The sequence below is a fragment of the Nomascus leucogenys genome, chromosome 22a (assembly GCF_006542625.1).
Source record: "Nomascus leucogenys isolate Asia chromosome 22a, Asia_NLE_v1, whole genome shotgun sequence".
Lineage (NCBI taxonomy): Eukaryota > Metazoa > Chordata > Mammalia > Primates > Hylobatidae > Nomascus > Nomascus leucogenys.
Window position 1 is genome coordinate 108,588,953 of NC_044402.1, and position 18,579 is coordinate 108,607,531.

The 18,579-nt window shown below is 42.6% G+C and overlaps 1 protein-coding gene, 1 non-coding gene and 1 pseudogene across 2 annotated transcripts in view; all 3 read right to left on the reverse strand.

Annotated features, from left to right (window-relative positions):
- The window catches only part of PLEKHM3 (pleckstrin homology domain containing M3), a 201,129-nt gene extending 190,747 nt beyond the window's left edge, over positions 1–10,382 (reverse strand). Inside the window, exon 1 of the mRNA XM_003254005.3 lies at positions 10,214–10,382. The gene's annotated coding sequence lies outside the window, so the exon portion shown is untranslated. The remainder of the gene's footprint in view (positions 1–10,213) is intronic.
- LOC115832581 lies at positions 4,498–4,601 on the reverse strand. The gene has a single exon (XR_004028107.1). It is a non-coding gene; the product is annotated as a U6 spliceosomal RNA (small nuclear RNA).
- A 5,795-nt stretch (positions 10,383–16,177) lies between the features above and the next one.
- On the reverse strand, positions 16,178–16,814 carry LOC100590111 (annotated as a pseudogene).
- Between the last annotated feature and the right edge of the window lie 1,765 nt (positions 16,815–18,579).

Below are 18,579 nucleotides of genomic sequence, written 5' to 3' on the forward strand. Positions count from 1 at the left end.
GAGCTGCTATTATTACTACTTTACAGACAAGGAAACCGAGATTTAAAAAGATGAAGTTACTTATCTAGGGAAATACGGTCAGTGAGTAGAAACAAGACTCTAAGATACACACACAGCCCCATAAGACAATTCAAAGCAAATTAATTACCCTGGGATAATATGGCTAAAATTTTAGTACATGAACATGGTGCTTCAAATTTTAGTGTCAAACACCAGCAACTTTATTATTTATTTCAAAATCTGTTTGTTAATCCCATGACCCAGAGAGTTAATTGCTAAATATCATATTTATTCCCAGGAAAGTAGTTTATAGTTAATTTACAAAAAAAAAAAATCACCTCTATAATACTTCTGTGTTATTATTATAAGTTCTCTAAGGGAATGGTAGAAGACAGGTTCCTGAACAAACACAGTAAAAAGTTGTTCTCTAACTAAATAGCTAACCTCAATTGTCTTAGTGACCTTGGACACATTACTTGGAATGTTTGCAAGGGTATAATAACTGTGACTCCATTTAGGCGAAACAAGTGCTTCTGCAAATGTTTACATAGTCCTAATTGCCCAAACCTTTTACTAGTGTTTCCCTGCGACATCATTTTTCATTTAGCCAATAAATAGAAACACTTGTAAAAATGTTTGCTTAAAACAACCTGCAAACAAATGTTTCTGTCAAAAGAATTAAAAGAAATATTTCAAATTAGATGTTACGATCGATAATTCAAACATATTTTGATGATTAAGGCATATTGAAATAAATCGCTGGCCAGGCGCAGTGGCTCATGCCTGTAATCCCAGCACTTTGGGAGGCCGAGGCAGGTGGATCACCTGAGGTCAGGAGTTCGAGACCAGCCTGGCCAAAATGGAGAAACCCCGTCTCTACTAAAAATAGAAAAATTAGCTGGCTGTGGTGGCGGGTGCCTGTAATCCCAGCTACGCGGGAGGCTGAGGCAGAAGAATCTCTTGAAACCAGGAGGCAGAGGTTGCAGTGAGCCGAGATCGCACCATTGTACTCCAGCCTGGGCGACAGGGAGAGACTCCAACTCAAATAAATAAATAAATAAATAAATAAATAAATAAATAAATAAAATAAACTGCCTCCTTCTAAAACTAACTTGACTTTTGTTGGGGGGACAGGCAAATATCAACGTATGTGGGGTTCAAACAAAATAACAAAATTGAGCCACAACCTTCAAGTCTTGTTTCTATAATCTACTAAAAGATGATACGCTGGCTGGGTGTGGTGGTTCACACCTATAATCCCAGCACTTTGTGGGGAGGCGGCGGCGGGTGGATCTCCTGAGCTCAGGAGTTCGAGATCAGCCTGGGGAACAGGGTGAAACCCTGTCTCTACCCAGAATACAAAAAACTAGCCAGGCATGGTGGCACATGGCTGTGGTCCCAGCTACTCAGGAGGCTGAGGTGGGAGAACTGCTGGAGCCTTGGGAGGCAGAGATTGCAGTAAGCCGAGATCGAGCCACTGTACTCCAACCTGGGTGACAGAGTGAGACTCTGTCTCAAAAAAAAAAAAATACACACACACACACACACACACACACACACACACACACACACACCCTGGTTTCATATTACCATACTACCATGAAAATACAGAGACCATAGCTATAGCTAACCTTTCAGCGTGAGGCAACCACTTTTGAACCACAATATTTGGAATTAGCCAATCTGGGTCTCAACTTTCTATGTATCATTATGAGAAGTCTGATTCTGGACAAGCAACTTTAATCTGAATTTCAGTTACTCCGTATCCATGGGGGATTGGTTCCAGGATCCCCTCAGATACTAAAATCCACAGATGCTCAAGTCCCTCATATAAAATTATGTAATATTTGCATATAACCTATGCACATCCTCCCGTAAGTCATCTCTAGGTTACTTACAATATCTATTACAGTGCCTACACATCCTCTCATTTGGTGGAGTCAATGTAGTATTCAGCATTTAGCAAACTCAAGTTTTGCCTTTTGGAAATTTGTGGAATTTTTTTTTCCTAATATTTTTGATCCATGGTTGGTTGAATCTGCTGATGTGGATCCCACAGATGCAGAGGGCCAACTGTAATTCGTCTGTGATGTAGGGAAAATAAGGATACCCGTCTCACCTTTTTTGGAGTGCAAATCAAATAACATAATGTAGTGTGTTATGAACTCCAAAGCAGTGTACAGGATGCCCATTGGTGTCTGATACCAACGAAAAGGTCACCACATTCTCTTTGATCTCCATGATAAACCAACGAACTAGTGGAGGGAGTGGCGACAGAGTTTAGGAAGCTTTGAAATAAGGTTTTAATCTACTCAAGGTTCCTCCAGCATTTTCAAGGCAGTAGGAGTTGCTGTGCATCAGCTTTTCTGGTGGTCTTGGAAAGGAGGGATTCAGTGGCACAAGTGTTGCATAAAAATTCAAAAGGAATATCTCTTCTCAAAAAAGTAAAAAATGAATAAAACCCATCTTTGCCACACAAGTTCCCCCACAGCTAGCATACTTTCCCCTTCCTCTCTTTTTTCTTGTAAGTTTCTTGAAGAAACTTGTTCTTTATACTTTCTGACTCCATTTCTCATTGCCCATTCATTCTCCCCTCAAGAAGCAGTCTGATTCTGCCCCAGCTGAAACTTCACAGGAAAAGGTCACCAGTGATTTTTTTTTTTTTGCTAAACCCTAAAGACTTTTCACTCAGCATCTGACCTAACCACACAGCAGTATTTGACCTACTGAACACCCACTCCTTGCACTGCTCTCATGAATTCACGGATGCTCTCTCCTGGTATTTCTCCTTCAACTCTGGAGGCTCCTCCCACTATCCTCTATGGGTTCCCCTTCCTATGCCCATATCGTAAATGTGGGTATTCCTGTTTTGCCCACAACCCTCTTATCTAGTTTCTCTTCTGCCCTCCCCAAGTGATCTTCTCCATCCTGTGGCTTCAGCTGCAATCCACGTGGCAGACAAGAAACGTATTACTCTCCGGCTGGGCGCAGTGGTTCATGCCTGTAATCCCAGCACTTTGGGAGGCCAAGGCGGGCGGATCATGAGGTCAAGAGATCGAGACGATCCTGGCCACATGGTGAAACCCCATCTCTACTAAAAATACAAAAATTAGCTGGGGGTGGTGGCACGTGCCTGTAGTCCCAGCTACTCGAGAGGCTGAGGCAGGAGAATTGCTTGAACCTGGGAGGTGGAAGTTGCAGTGAGCCAAGATCACGCCACTAAACTCGGACCTGGCGACAGAGCAAGACTCTGTCTCAAAAAAAAAAAAAGAAAGAAAAAGAAAAAGAAAAAAGAAACATATTACTCTCAAGCTCTAGATCTGCACATGCGACAAAGAACTCATCTTACCTCAAACCTGCCCCTCCTCCCAACATTCACCATAAAGGACATATCCTCTGTCCCCAAAAAATAAACATCATTCTTGATCCTTCTGGCTCCCTCACCTGCAATCACTCCAAATTAGCAAGTCATATGAATTCTCATCTACAGCATCGGCCACATCTATCCATTTCTCTGTCTCCACTGCCTTCATGCAATCACCACCAACCAATCTTCTTCCCTTCAGTCTTACCCTCCTCTAATCCATTCACCACACTGCAACCAAATGTTCCTTCCAAAATTAAAACCTATTGCCATCTGGATAAACTACACACATCTTAACATTACCTGAAAGAGTTTATGGCCACTTACCTTCTTGGCCTTATCTCTTTAATCTCTCTCTCTACCCCTACCCTCACCCCATACCCACTCCCACCTCAACCCCACTCTACATATAAAGAATTTATAGAGGCCAGGAGCAGTAGCTGATGCCTGTAATCCCAGCACTTTGAGCTGTGATTGTGCCACTGCATCTAAAAAAAAAAGGATTTACAGAAACTGGGACCAGGTGTGGTGGCTCACACCTGTAATCCCAGCACTTTGGGAGGCCAAGATGGGAGGATTGCTGGAGGCTAGGGGTTCAAGACCATCCTGAGCAACATAGTGAGACCCCCATCTCTACAAAAAATTTTTTAAAGTTAACCAGGCATGGGGGCGTGAACCTATAGTCCCGGCTATGCAGTAGGCTGAGGTAGGAGGATCGCTTGGGCTCAGGAGTTTGAGGCTGCAGTGAGCTATGATCATGCCACTGCACTCCAGCCTGGGCAACAGAACAAGACCCTGTCTGAAAACAAAACCAAACCTGGAATTTTCCACTTGCTTTCTCACCTATCCTGTTTCCTCTGCCTGGAACACTGTTTTCCACCACCACCACCCTCATCTTCTTTATCAACACTGTCCCCTCCTTTCCTCCCACCCCCATACACAACCTGGCTAAGTCTAATTCAGCTGTCCAGTCCTTGACGAGGAATCACATCTCTCCTGACCTCCAGGTCCATTTTGAATGGCCTCTTATATGCTCCCATAGCACCCAGATTTCCTCCATTATTATGCATCTCAAGCTATTTTTTTTACTTTATAATTTTTTACCATTTGTATAACCATACACACCTTAACATTATCTGAAAGAGCTCTTCACAAATTTGCATGTCATCCCTGCACAGAAGCCACGCTAATCTCTGTGTTGTTCCAGTTTTCATGTATGTGCTGCCGAAGTGAGCACGCAAGTTATTTTCAAATGGCTGGTTTACCATCTGTCTCCTTCACTAGACTGTAAGCTTCATGAAGGCATGGACTGTGCCTGTCTTGTTCATTCCTAGCTCCAAGTACTGTGCCATGGCACAAAACAAGTGCTCAATCCTTACTTGCTGAATTAACAAATTAATGAATCCCTGAACGTGGAAGAGAAGTTGTTCTGGAAAAGTTACAGTACGGGTAAAAGTGGATCAAGAACATGTAGGAGGAGATCATTCAGCTAATTTCCTGGAGCAAAAAATCTGCTAGTTATATTTCTGATGTTTCTAATCTGCAACACGTGTTTTTTGTTCTGTGACTGAAAAATCAACATTTATATAATCACACCTACAGAACACAAGGTGAAGTGGATATTTAACAATTTCCCAGTTACATTAAGTACTCACAGGTAAACTGGATAATGCCAGACAGAAGAGCTTTAGTTTGTACTGAATTATAAACTGGTTACACTAGTCAGGAGAACTGGATAAATAAATCTCTACCATGGTCATAAATGTGGCATATAATTGGGGGATTCTATTTGAACCACATAACTCAAATTAACAATTAATGAGTGTACGAAAAACAAACAAAATGTTAATGAAAACAGCATGCCTGACATCTTAATGCAATTGCCTCCACATTTTGACTTTGGTTTTTGCTCATAACTCATACTGTTATCAAGATTAATTACTTATGGAACAAATAAAACTTTTACCTTGTCAGCACGAAGGCAAATTATGCATGTTTTTCAATGTCTGGTATGATCCACAGTAGCCAATGAAACAGAGCAAACATAACGCATGGAATTTATTGCTGGTGGTCATTTTTATCACACTCTCACTCAGCACTGAGTTCTCTGAATTAATTGGCTTGCATCAGAAACTCCAAGCTAGGATGTAGTTCAGTTCCTTATGAACCAAATGCCAAATGTACTCTAAAAGGAGAACGCAAGAAGAAAAAAACAACTCCTTGCTAGATATCCCTCCAGACTTTTTATTTTAAGGGGTTAACATTTGCTGAAGCAAATCAGCCTTTGGCCAGCAACCAATGGGGCCACAGACACTCTGTACTTTTCTAGGGGTGTTGGAGGACAGGGTGAGGTGAAATAGGATAGGGTGACAATGGGAAAATAAAAGTAACAGCAGCAGTAGCCTGGTGCTGCTGGAAACTGTCTAGAGATAAAGAATCCTAAAAAAACTGCCCAATCTAACCTTCTCCAAGTTCCCATTAAAGTCAGGTCTTTTGAAACTAGTAATTAAATTAGTACCCGTCTACCTGCCAAATTTTTAAATATGTAAATGAATGACTTCAAGTCTTAAGCAAAGGCTATATACAAGATTAAACTGTAATAGAGTATGTCAAGTATCTCATAAATATTCAGTAAATATTAGCCTTGGATGCTTTTTAATGAAGATGTTATTGGGCTAGGACCAGCTTGGTTTTGCTAATCAGGCACCATTTTTTTCTGTAAATGGTTACATATTCTTCACAGTTGTTTTCCACTAGTATAATTAACCTGGGTCCATAGCCCAAAACCTAAATCTGTCAATCTATGAGAAAACAAATACTTTTAATGAACATTCAGCCATGTGCCTCCTTTTTCTATTACTTCTATATGACATTCAGCGATCCTTCTACCATGAAGCTTTCACTTATTACCCTACTGAGAAATGTTTCCAACTTTATTTTCAATCTTTTCAATAATAATTTGTTTTCTATATCTTGTTTTCTTTAAAAAATCACTTTCTGCCACATACTTAAGTTATTTGTGGATTTTATTATCTCTAGTATTTGACTGTACAATGTTTTATAGTCATTGTATTCCCCACAATGTAGAGACTTAACAGCTTTTAAAATAATGTTTATTGACTTTTGTGATTATAAATAAGTACATGTTCATTGCTTGTCATTTTGAAAATACGAAGAGAATAAAAGGCAAAATAAACAATGCCTATTCACCCTCCACCAGAAAAAAGCACTGCCCCACTGTGGCCCTTTCAGCCCTTATGTAGATTTTGCTTTTTTAAACATAGTTCAGAGCTTACTATAGATACACATTTTTCCCCACCTAGCAATCATTGGTAACACCTTTCCACACTGTTAAACTTCTGCATTAAAAAATCCTTTTTAGTGTCTATATAACACTGTATCTATTGATGACACCATAATTTGTTCCCGTTTTGGGGCATTTAGGTTATTACACTTTTTTTTTCCAAATAAAGTTATATTGAGCATCTTTGAACATTAACTTTTTTTTTTTTTTTTTTGAGACGGAGTCTCGCTCTGTCGCCCAGGCTGGAGTGCAGTGGCGCAATCTCAGCTCACTGCAAGCTCTGCCTCCCTGGTTCACGCCATTCTCCTGCCTCAGCCTCTCCGAGTAGCTGGGACTACAGGCGCCCGCCACCACGCCCGGCTAATTTTTTGTATTTTTAGTAGAGACGGGGTTTCACCGTGGTCTCGATCTCCTGACCTCGTGATCCGCCCGCCTCAGCCTCCCAAAGTGCTGGGATTACAGGCGTGAGCCACCGCACCTGGCCATGAACATTAACTTTTAAAATATTTCTGATAAATTCCTTTGGATGGACCCTAGAAGTGGAATTAACTGGGTCAAAAGGTAGGAGCATCATTGAGGCTTTTCATACATTCACCAATGAGCTGTTTGGAAAGGTTACAGCAAGTGTGCATCCCTCCTAGCATTTCCAAGTGTCTGCTGTGCTGCACACTAACTGGTGAGGAGGATTTCTGAAAATTTATGTTAATTTGAGATTTGGAAAAAAATGATACTTTGCTATTGTTTCAATTTTTCTTTCCATATTAGTTTTCTATGGCTGCATAACAAATTTCTACAAACTTAAGTAGCTTAAAACAACACCTATTTATTTTCTCACAGTTCTGAAGGTGAGAAGCCTGGATGGGCTTGGCTGGGTTTTCTGCTCAGAGTCTCTCACACAAGGCTGAAACCAAGGTGGTGGCCAGGCTGGGCTCTTATCTATTAATAGAAACTCAGGTAAAGAATCCAGTTATAAGCTTATTGGGATTGTTGACAGAATCTAGTTCCTTGTGGCTTATGTCAGAGGTCCCCATTTCTTTCTATGCTGGTTGTTAGGTGGGGCCACCCTCAGCAACTCTAGGCCTCCAGCACTCCTCAAGGCTGCCCAAATTCCTTCTCAACAGTTCCCCTCCACCTTCGAAGCCGCAACACAGCATGTTGAGTCCTTCCCCCGCTTTAAGTCTCTCCAATTTCCCAGACAGAGAAAGCGCCCAACTTTTATGGGCTCCTGTGATTAGATTAGACCCACCCAGAAAATCTCACCATTTTAAATTCAACTGTGCTACATAACATAATCGAGAAAGTGGTATCTTGTTATATGCACAGGTTTCACAGGTTACAGAGAGCAATTTTAGTAGAGAGGCATTTTTAGAATTCTGCCTGTCACAGAGTCTTAGGTGTTGTTTCTTATCATTTGTTTGTGTTCTTTATAATTAAATCTCAATTACACAAATCTACTAAAAAAATGAATCTTACTGATGACTGCCAGAAGCTGCATTTCCATAATGGCAAAGGCAACTAACTATGAATGGGGCTGCAGCATGCTAATAAAATTTTGAAAACATAACTTTGCTAACACTGGTATTTAAAAGTTTTAAATTGTGGTAAAATACATATAATATGAAATTTACCATATTAACCTTTTTTTTTTTTTTAAGACATGGTCTTGCTCTGTTGCCCAGGCTGGTGTGCAGTGGCGGAATCATACCTTACTTAACCTCCAACTGTTGGGTTCAAGCAATGCCCCTGCCTCAGCCTCCCAAAGCACTGGAATTACAGGCCTGAGCCATCATATCCAGCCCCATCTTAACTATTTTTAAGTGTACAGTTCAGTATTGTTAAGTACATTCACATTGTTGTGCAGCCAATCTCCAGAACTCTTCATTTTGCAAAACTGAAACTCTATACCCATTAAACCAGGGGTCCCCAACCCCCATGTCTGCAGACTAGTACAGGTCCATGGCCTGTTAGGAACTGGGCCACACAAGAGTGAGCGATGGACCAGCCATGCATTACTGTTTGAGCTCTGCCTCCTGTCAGATCGGCAGCAGCATTAGATTCTCACAGGAGCGCAAATCTTATTGTGAACTGTGCATGCGAGGGATCTAGGCTGCAAGCCCCTTAGGAGAATCTAACTAATGCCGTTTCATCCCGTTAACTATCACTCTCCTACTCCCCTACATGTGCCTATGGTTCCAGCCACATGGGAGGCTGAGGTGTGAGGATCGCTGGAGTCCAGGAAGTCGAGACTGCAGTGAGCCATGATCACGCCACTGTACTCCAGCCTGAGTGACAGAGTAAGACCCTGTCTCAAAATAAAATAAAATAAAATAAAATAACAATAATAAAAACCCTAATGAGGTCAATACTGTTATTATTCCCATTCTACAGATTAGGAAACAGAAGGGCTAAGTAAACTGTCCAAGATTACACAACTAGGAAGTGACCAAGCAGGAATTCAAACTGAAATAGTCTGGCTTTATAGGTTTTGCTATAAACCATGACATTGTAAAAATATTCATTGTAAAAAAAAACTCATGATGAATTAGTATCATTTCTTCTATGTATATCTATCTATTGTAGGTGCAATTTAACCTAATATTCATCTCCTGTCTAAAAGACTATGTGACCAAGGTTATGAATGTCTATTGACATTTTTAGAGATTAGATATATAGCCCAGCTTTTGTTAAGGCATTTTCTTGAAGTCAGTCAGTCAAAACCTGCCTTGTATTTTAAGTATGCCAATTATAATTTACATGTAGTATTTTATAATAAAATACTTTATAAATACAAATCACAACTCACTACGATTACTTAAATTAAAATATAGAGAAAAAAATTCAGCTGTTTCTCTCTGGTCCCTTCCAAGGAAGAAAAAAGAAGAGAGAAATAAACTTCTAAATAAGTTTACAACAGCATGGCTCAATCTCAGTTTAACCTGGTAAATTCAAATTTGTCTTGCCTTGCAAGGTATACATCCAGACGAGTCTCAATTTGTCATCCAAATATATATCTCAGTAGTAATTTATTTTTATTTAAGGGATGGGTGTGAGATTTTCTTATCTTGATTTTTTAGCTTAATAATTCTTTCCTACAAGACCAAACCATGCTTGTCATCAGTCATGTGGTGTCATTTACTATACATTAAAAACGGACAGAGTCGACAGAAAGAACAATCGTTTTCTGGAAGCCCCAGCCTGATGTAGGTTAAAAGCTCTGCTGGGGTTTGGTTTTATAATCCCCAGGCGGGGATGGCAGGGGTACTAATAACGCACTCAACAAGATCACCTACTATTTCAACTACTTTTTCCTCCTATTATATACCTGATTCACAAAAATAAGCAGACAATGCATCATGTAATCTCCCCTCACCCATTAGCCATTGCAATGTGGTACAGTCTCCAGCACGTAATAAAAACCTGAGCATGCAAGAAACAGCAAAATCACTGCTACCCCTGGGAGCTGCTCGGATATTTACAATGCTGTCGTCCCCACCCCATCCCCCAAACTGGCCGGCCAGGCAGCACAGAAGCAGACGGATGCTCACCTGGGCGCCGGCTGCTACTCTCCGTTCACCTGCGGGGCCTGCAGTCCGCTCCTGGCGGGGGCTTGGCTCTCGCAGTCCGCCGCCCGCCTCACGGTGACAGCCCTCCCGGCCGCTGACCATCCCGGACCAGCTCTGTTTACAAGCGGCTTCTCGCGGTCCCACTCTGAAATGCTTCCGCCAGCGGCCCGGGCAGCCAGAGCCGGACACACAAGGTTCCAGGACACGAGGACGCGTCTTTCCTGCCCGAGGGACCCGGCAGCTAGGCCTGGCCTGACCGCACTCGCCAGGCCTCCTTATTTCTTTGCTTTCTTATATACAGTTCCTCTCGTACACATTGTGAAAGCAATGGCGTGTGTCGCGGAGTCTCCTCACTGCTCCACCCAACGCCAAAATGGGTGTTTGCGATTGGAAAATGTCAGTTAGAACATGTCAGAGTCGGTCTGGTTTTTAGCAGCTCCCTTGTCTAAGGGAATTAATTACTCAAATAAGTTCTTTCCAAAAGTGGGACTATTCTGGACATTGCTTCTCATTTCCGATTTTGGGGCTGCAGTGAAAATCCGTTTTCACTGTCCTTTCCTACACAGGTTGAAAAGGGGTGTTTTGAGGTGAGGTCTTCACCCCCACTTGCGGATTCCCAGCAAAACAGTGTGCGTGTGTGTGCACGCGGGCAGGACTGCCTGGTAAGACCGCCCACATCCCACCTGCAGTGACTGTGGTCGCTTTGCAGGGATATGCTGGTCTGATTGGACAGATCTTCCTTGCAGTTTCCTGTTTTCCATCATAGCACACTTCTTAGCCATTTTTTCACTTTATAAGTACACATTTATCTGTTGTATTGGTTTTCCCACGCTCACCCATCTCACCTATAAACTCCCTGAGGGCAGGCACTATTTCAGTTTCACTCACCACCATCTAGTAGGCACCTAGCACAGGCCCAATGTATATATATCTGAATAAATGAATGAACAAAGGAATGAAAAAAAAAAAAAGGTCAAAGGGGTCAGGGATGAAACAGAAATCTAAAACTCTGATTCCTCTTCCCACCCTCCAGAAGATTAATAAGCAAATCTTTAACCATTGAGTTAAGAAAAAATTTCCTTTGGTTGATATTCGAAGTTTAAATAAGCTTTCTTTAAACTCTGCAATTTGAAGTACTTTTTTTTCTGTTTTGCTAGAGACAGGATCTCACTCTGTGCCTAGGCCAGAATGCAGTGGCACGATCATAGCTCACTGCGGCCCTGAACTCCTGGGTTCAAGGGATCCTCCCAACTCAGCCTCCTGAGTAGCTAGGACTACAGGCACGCATCACCACAACGTGGCTAACTTCTTTTTTCTTTTCTTCTTCTTTTTTTTTTTTTTTTTGTAAAGGCAAGGGCTCCCTGTGTTGCCCAGGATGATCCTGAACTCCTGGCCTCAGGCGATCCTCCTTCCTTGCCTTCCAAAGTGCTGGGATTACAGGTGTGAGCCACCTCACCTGGCTATGTACTCAGAGGTACATTTTTTGTTTTGTTTTGTTTTAATTACCAAAAGAGAATACTTGCAGTATTCTCTTTTGCCTCAGGACTTTGTACATGTGATTTCCTCTGATGAGAGTTCTCACTCGTGGCCCATCCTCTTACTTAGCCTGGCTAATTTCTCCTGCTCTTTAAGAAGCAGGTAACAGGCACTTGGTCTCTCAAGTCACTTACTTGGCCTTCTTCCAAGTGTTCTTTTCTTCTTTTCCTTCCCTTCATTACTACTCTAAAGCTTTTTAATAAACTTTCACTCTAAAAAAAAAAAAAAAAAAAGGCCGGGCACGGTAGCTCGCGCCTGTAATCCCAGCACTTAGGGAGGCCAAGGCGGGTGGATCGCTTGAGGCCAGCGGTTCGAGACCAGACTGACCAACGTGATAAAACCTCATCTCTACTAAAAATACAAAAATTAGCAGAGCATGGTGGTGCACGCCTGTAATCCCAGCACTTTAGGAGGTCGAGGCGGGTGGATTGATTGAGGCCAGCAGTTCGAGACCAGCCTGGGCAACATAGTGAAACCCTGTCTCTACTAAAACGAAAATTAGCTGGGCATGGTGGCACATGACCTGTAATCCCAGCTACTTGGGAGGCTGAGGCACTAGAATCGTTTGGACTCAGGAGGCGCAGGTTGCAGCGAGCTGATATTGAGCCAGTACACTCCAGCCTGTGCAAAAGAGCGAGACGCTGCCTCAAAAAAAAAAAAAAAAAAAAAAGCAGCAGGTGACATCACACCTCTTCTGGAAACCTTGCCTGATAGGGAAACCTGCTCCTTTTATGCACTCCTAGGGGATCTCATGTGTTCCTTTATAAATGTACCCATTACATTGTGCTACACAGATCAGTCTTCTGTTGGATTGGTGGTTCTCAAAATTCACATGGAACAGAATCTTCTAGGATGGTGTTTCTCAAACTTTAATGGGTAAGAATTCTGTCAAAATGCAGATTCTGATACAGTAAGTCTGGGATGGGGCCTCTCCAACAGTCATGATCTCCTAGGTGATGCTGCATTTTGAGTGTCAATGTTCTTGAATGCTGTTAAAAATGCAGATTCCTAGGCCGGGCATGGTGGCTCATGCCTGTAATCCCAGCACTTTGGAAGGCTGAGGCGGCCGGATCACCTGAGGTCAGGAGTTCAAGACCAGCCTGGCCAACATGGCGAAACACTGTCTCTATGAAAAATACAAAAAATTACCCAGATGTGGTGGCCGGTGCCTGTAGTCCAAGCTACTCGGGAGGCTGAGGCAGGAGAATTGCTTGAACCCAGGAGGCAGAGGTTGCAGTGAGCCGAGATCACACCATTGCACTACAGCCTGGATGACAGAGTGAGACTCCATCTCAAAACAAACAAACAAACAAACAAAAAACGCAGATTCCTGGGTCACACATTCACAGATTTTTATTCTGAAGATCTACCTATATTAGGGTCCTGAATTCCATAATTTCTACAAGGTCCTCAAGTGCTTCCCACGTAGGTGATCCATGGACCACCCTTTGAGAAAAACTATTTCAGACTAGTCTTGAAGTCTGATGCCAGGAGTCTGGTGATTTGTCATTGTTTTTCATTGATTAAGCATGAAGTCTGGGACATAAAATGCATTTAAAAAACTGCTTTTGGCCTGGCGCAGTGGCTCACGCCTGAAATTCCAGCACTTTGGGAGGCCGAGGCAGGCGGATCACTTGAAGACAGGAGTTCGAGACCAGCCTGGCCAACATGACAAAACTCTGTCTCTACTAAAAAATACAAAAATTAGCTGGGTGTCATGGCACATACCTGTAATTGCAGCTACTTGGAGGCTGAGGCAGAGAATCACTTGAACCTGGGAGGCAGAGGCTGCAGCGAGCTGAGATCATGCCACTGCACTCCAGCCTGGGAGATAGAGCAAGACTCCACCTCAAAACAACAACAACAACAACAACAACAACAACAAAACTGTGTTTGCAGAATGACTGATTTTATTCACTCTCACTAATACCGATCCTCAGCACCAGAATTAAGGGGATGATCCCAGAAAAAGGCTGAAAGATGCTGAAAGATTTAGGGCTGAGAATAATCTCAGGTAGGCAGCCACTGGCTCACGGGCCTCTGATGTCAGCTAGGAACTCTATGTGTCAGCTAGGCCTCTGTATGTCAGCTAGGAACATTTTGCCTCTCTAAATGTAAAATACTTAAGTTCATATCTCCATTCAGAAGGCTGTCTGCTAAAAGCAGCTCCACCATCTTCTTTTGTCTTTTTTTTTTTTTTTTTTTTTTTGAGACGGAGTCTGGCTCTGTTGCCCAGGCTGGAGTACAGTGGCACAATCTCAGCTCACTGCAACCTCCGCCTCCTGGGTTCAAGCGATTCTCCTGCCTCAGCCTCCTGAGTAGCTGGGACTACAAGCATGTGCCGCCACACCCAGCTAATTTTTGTATTTTTAGTAGAGACGGGGTTTCACTACGTTGGCCAGGAAGGTCTCCATCTCTTGACCTTGTGATCTACCCACCTTGGTCTCCCAAAGTGCTGGGATTACAGGCATGAGCCACTGCACCTGGCCTTCCTTTGTCTTTTAATAGACTATTTTTTAGAGCAATTTTGGGTTCACAGGAAAATTGAGCAGAATGTACAGGCTTCCCATGTATCCCCTGCTCCTCAAACCCACAACCTCTCCCACTATCAATCCTGTACCACAGTGGTACACTTATTACAATCAATGAAGCTGCACTGACAGACACATCATTACCACCCATGTAATGTAAAGTTCATAGTTTACATTAGGGCAACCATTTTTTTGACTTCTTTATACTCTAACATTCAGGAAGGCCTCTCTTTCAATAATCAAAATGATTTTTAACACAGAATGGAGCCTCATGCTGTAGCTCAGTAATTAAGGTTTGCTGGGGGCAGTGGCTCACACCTGTAATCCCAACACTTTGAGAGACCAAGACAGGAGGATCACTTGAGTCCAGGAATTAGAGACCAGCCTGAGCAACATAGGGAGACTCCATTTCTACAAAAAATAACAAATTAAAAAATTAGCCAGGTGTGGTGGCACAAGATTCTAGCTACTCAGGAGGCTGATGCAGGAGGATCACTTGAGCCCAGGAGTTGGACACTGCAGTGAGCTGTGATCATACCACTGCACTCCAGCCTGAGCAACAGATTGAGATCTTGTCACACAAACGAACAAAAAAACCCAAAACTAGAATGAAACAAAACCTAGAAGATGATCTAGTCCAATTGTTAATCCCCAGCCGCTTTCTTAGTCCAGCCTGAGCGACAGAGTCAGATCTTGTCTTAAAAAACAGAAACAGAAAAAAACACCCAAAATTAGAATGAAATGAAACCTAGAAGATTATCTAGTCCAATTGTTAATCCACAGCCACTTTCTTACTCCAATACTTTTTTTTTGTTTGTTTTTTTAGACGGAGTCTAGCCCCGTTGCCCAGGCTAGAGTGCATTCAGTGGCGTGATCTCAGCTCACTGCAACCTCTGCCTCCTGGGTTCAAGCTATTCTTCTGCTTCAGCCTCCTGAGTAGCTGGGATTACAGGCGCCTGCCACCATGCCCAGCTAATTTTTTGTATTTTTAGTGGAGACAGGGTTTCACCGTGTTGGCCAGGCTGGTCTTGAACTTCTGACCTTGTGATCTGCAGCCCCCCCCCCCCGCTTCCCAAAGTGCTGGGATTACAAGCGTGAGCCACCATGCCTGGCCTCCAATACTTTTAACGGCCTCCTGTTGCCAGAAGGAGTTCAGACTTCATGGCTTGACCTTGAGGCTCTCTACATTATTGGCTCCCTCCTACGTGTGGGGACATCTCTGTTTTTCTGCACTCAGCATTCCTACTTCCTTTGGGAACTTCCCCTACCTATAAGACACAGGGTAAGTATGTGATCAATGCTAGGCCAGTTCTACTATTCACAGTACCCTAGTCTCTTGGCTACAGCGGTTGAGCCAGGGTGGGCATGTGACCCAGCCAATCAGAGTCCTTCCCTGGAATTTTTATCTCTGAAGCTGTGGAAGGAGCCTTGCCTATTGGGATACAGGACTGGAAGGATGTGAATTGGAGGCACCTGATGGCCATCTTTCCCACCATGTGAGAATGTCTGTCTGCAGAACAAGGGAAGGAGGGTGACAGGAGAGAGGAGAGTAACACCAAGAGATGGATGAAGATTTTGTGTGAGGGGAGTGGGAAGGTGTGGTGAGAGAGTAAGAGCTAATAACCTTGCTTGAGTCCCAGGATCTCCTCAGGCTTGGAGCTAACCTCACCTCCTAGACCCTATAGTTCTATTATCAATTAAGCCCATGTTATCTCAAGGGAGTTGAGTTGAGTTTGTGTTGGTTTCTGACATTTACAACTGAAAGTGTCTTGACTGACACTTCACCTTTCCAGACTTATCTCCCACATACCCCTTTCTTCCCATTTTATAGTTCAGACACCTATTTTTTCCCCAAATCAAAGGTCTTTTATTGCATCATTTAAATATCACAAATAGGTCTTAGGAGTCTTCCAGCATCTTGTTTCTGTAGCTGGACAACTCTTAGATCTTCAGCCTGCTGAACTGTTCCTTTTTCAGAGACATAGGTACCATCCAAAATTTTTCTGATATCCTTGTTTTTAACTGTTGTGGCTTGCTGAATCGAAGCAGCTGAATTTGAAACAAGCTGAATGTCGTTTCCTTCAAGGATTAATTCATCTTTCTGGGCTTGAGATACCAAACAAGCAACACCTGACCTCCTCCAAACCCTGGGGATGTATTTTTCACCGAGGAAATTTCAGATTTCAATAAGAGACCCATTCTCCTGGATAACAACGTTGATGGGGAAGTGAGCAGACACTGACCTCATCTTGTAACGGAAGCCCAGTGTAACATCCTTGATCATGTTCTGTGTGTGACTATAAATAGTCTGAACGGTAGCCAGTTCCTTTCTGTTACCTCAACTATTTGTCAACCCGGAGCCTCTTTCTTCCTAAGAAGGCTGAGTTTACACTGATGTGACTAAAGTCCCTCCACAGGCCTCCTCTGGGGCCCTTCACAATAACTGTGCATCCCTTCAGAGTGATGTCGACATTTTCTGGAATGTCAACAGTCTGGTTGCTGAGAATGGTCTTCATTCTTGCAGTAGATGTGGCAACAACAACAAAAAAGCCTTTTTTTTTTTTAACCCACTCCTGGAAACTCTTCTTTTCCAACTTTAAGTTCCCTGTTTTTAATTAATTAATTGATTTTTTCCCCAGCTTTATTGAGGTTAATTGACAAATACCAAATTTCTGCCATCGTATCCCCTTCAGCATCCCTGGCAGGGCAGGCACCCTATCTTGTTCATCTTTGCATTTTCCTCCACAAGTATTATGGTACTTAGTAAATGATCTCAAAAAATGTTAAACGTCATATGAGGAAGTGCCATTACTATATACTTTCATTAGATATTTTCCTTTTAGCCTTCATTTACTAAAGTAATGCTCAAGCCAGGATTCAAAAAAATCAATGCTGTCTTCCAAGAAATAAAACAAAAATCTCATCAAAAAGTGTTTTAAACTTAATCAGAACATTTTTAGTGTTATTTATAGCTTAAAATTTGCAAGCCAAGTATACCTCACCCATCTCCCAAAATAAGCCCAAGTAAAACTGATTAGGATATTTATTAAGACCAACATAGTGTAATTACTGTTGTTTGTCTCTTTAGGTAAATTAAAAGCATAGGAGATGTCAAATATTGAGGTCACAAATAGAGTTATTCCTTGAAAGTATAAATGAACCTGCTGTTCAGCTGGAAGGCACCCACAAGGACATACCTGCTGTTAAAATATTGAAACAGTTCCATATGGGTTGGTAACTAGCTTCAGTCTCTAAGCACTCTAAGTATCTTAAGGTCTCTTTATAAGGAATCTCCCACATCCTAAGATCCAGCACACAAAAGATTAATATCTGACCCTATTTTGCTGAAATGGTGGGTATCTCTAGGACCCTGCTCTTATATTAGGGCCAGGATTCTTTTTTTTTTTTTTTTTTTTTTGGGATGGAGTCTCACTCTGTTGCCCAGGCTGGATGCAGTGGCGCAATCTTGGCTCACTGCAACCTCCGCCTCCTGGGTTCAATTGATTCTCCTGCCTCAGCCTCCCAAGTAGCTGGGATTAAAGGTGCATATCACCACACCCGGCTCATTTTTGTATTTTTAGTAGAGAATGGGGTTTCACTGTGTTGGCCAGGCTGGTCTTGAACTCCTGACCTCAGGGGATCCATGATTAGTTGATGGCCAGGCCATATATGTCTTTAACTCTTTTGATTATCACTTCTACAAATAAGTTAACAGAAAAAAAGCGAAAAGCCATTAGCAAAGCTAACTATTCAATGATTTTCCACCCCACCACCAACTACCAAGGCTTTTTAAACTAGAAAGATCAAGAATAAGTGATAGAATTTACAGAAGACGTTAATAGAGCAATTTGAATGTGGTCATTCAACAAGCATTTACTGGCTGGGTGCAGTGGCTCATGCCTGTAATCCCAGTACTTTGGGAGACTGAGGTGGGCAGATCAGAAGGTCAAGAGATCGAGACCATCCTGGCCAACATGGTGAAACCTCATCTCTACTAAAAATACAAAAATTAGCTGGGCGTGGTGGCGCACGCCTATAGTCCTAGCTACTCGGGAGGCTGAGGCAGAAGAATCACTTAGACCTGGGAGGCAGAGGTTGCAGTGAGCTGAGATCATGCCACTGCACTCCAGCCTGGCAACAGAGCGAGACTCCATCTCGAAAACAAAACAAAACAGAAAAAACAAGCATTTACTACAGGAATTCACTGTCCTCTAGGTATGGGGTTCATTGATTCTTGGTGGCTTGTATAATGGTCAGTACTATCCAGAGCCCTCCGTTAAC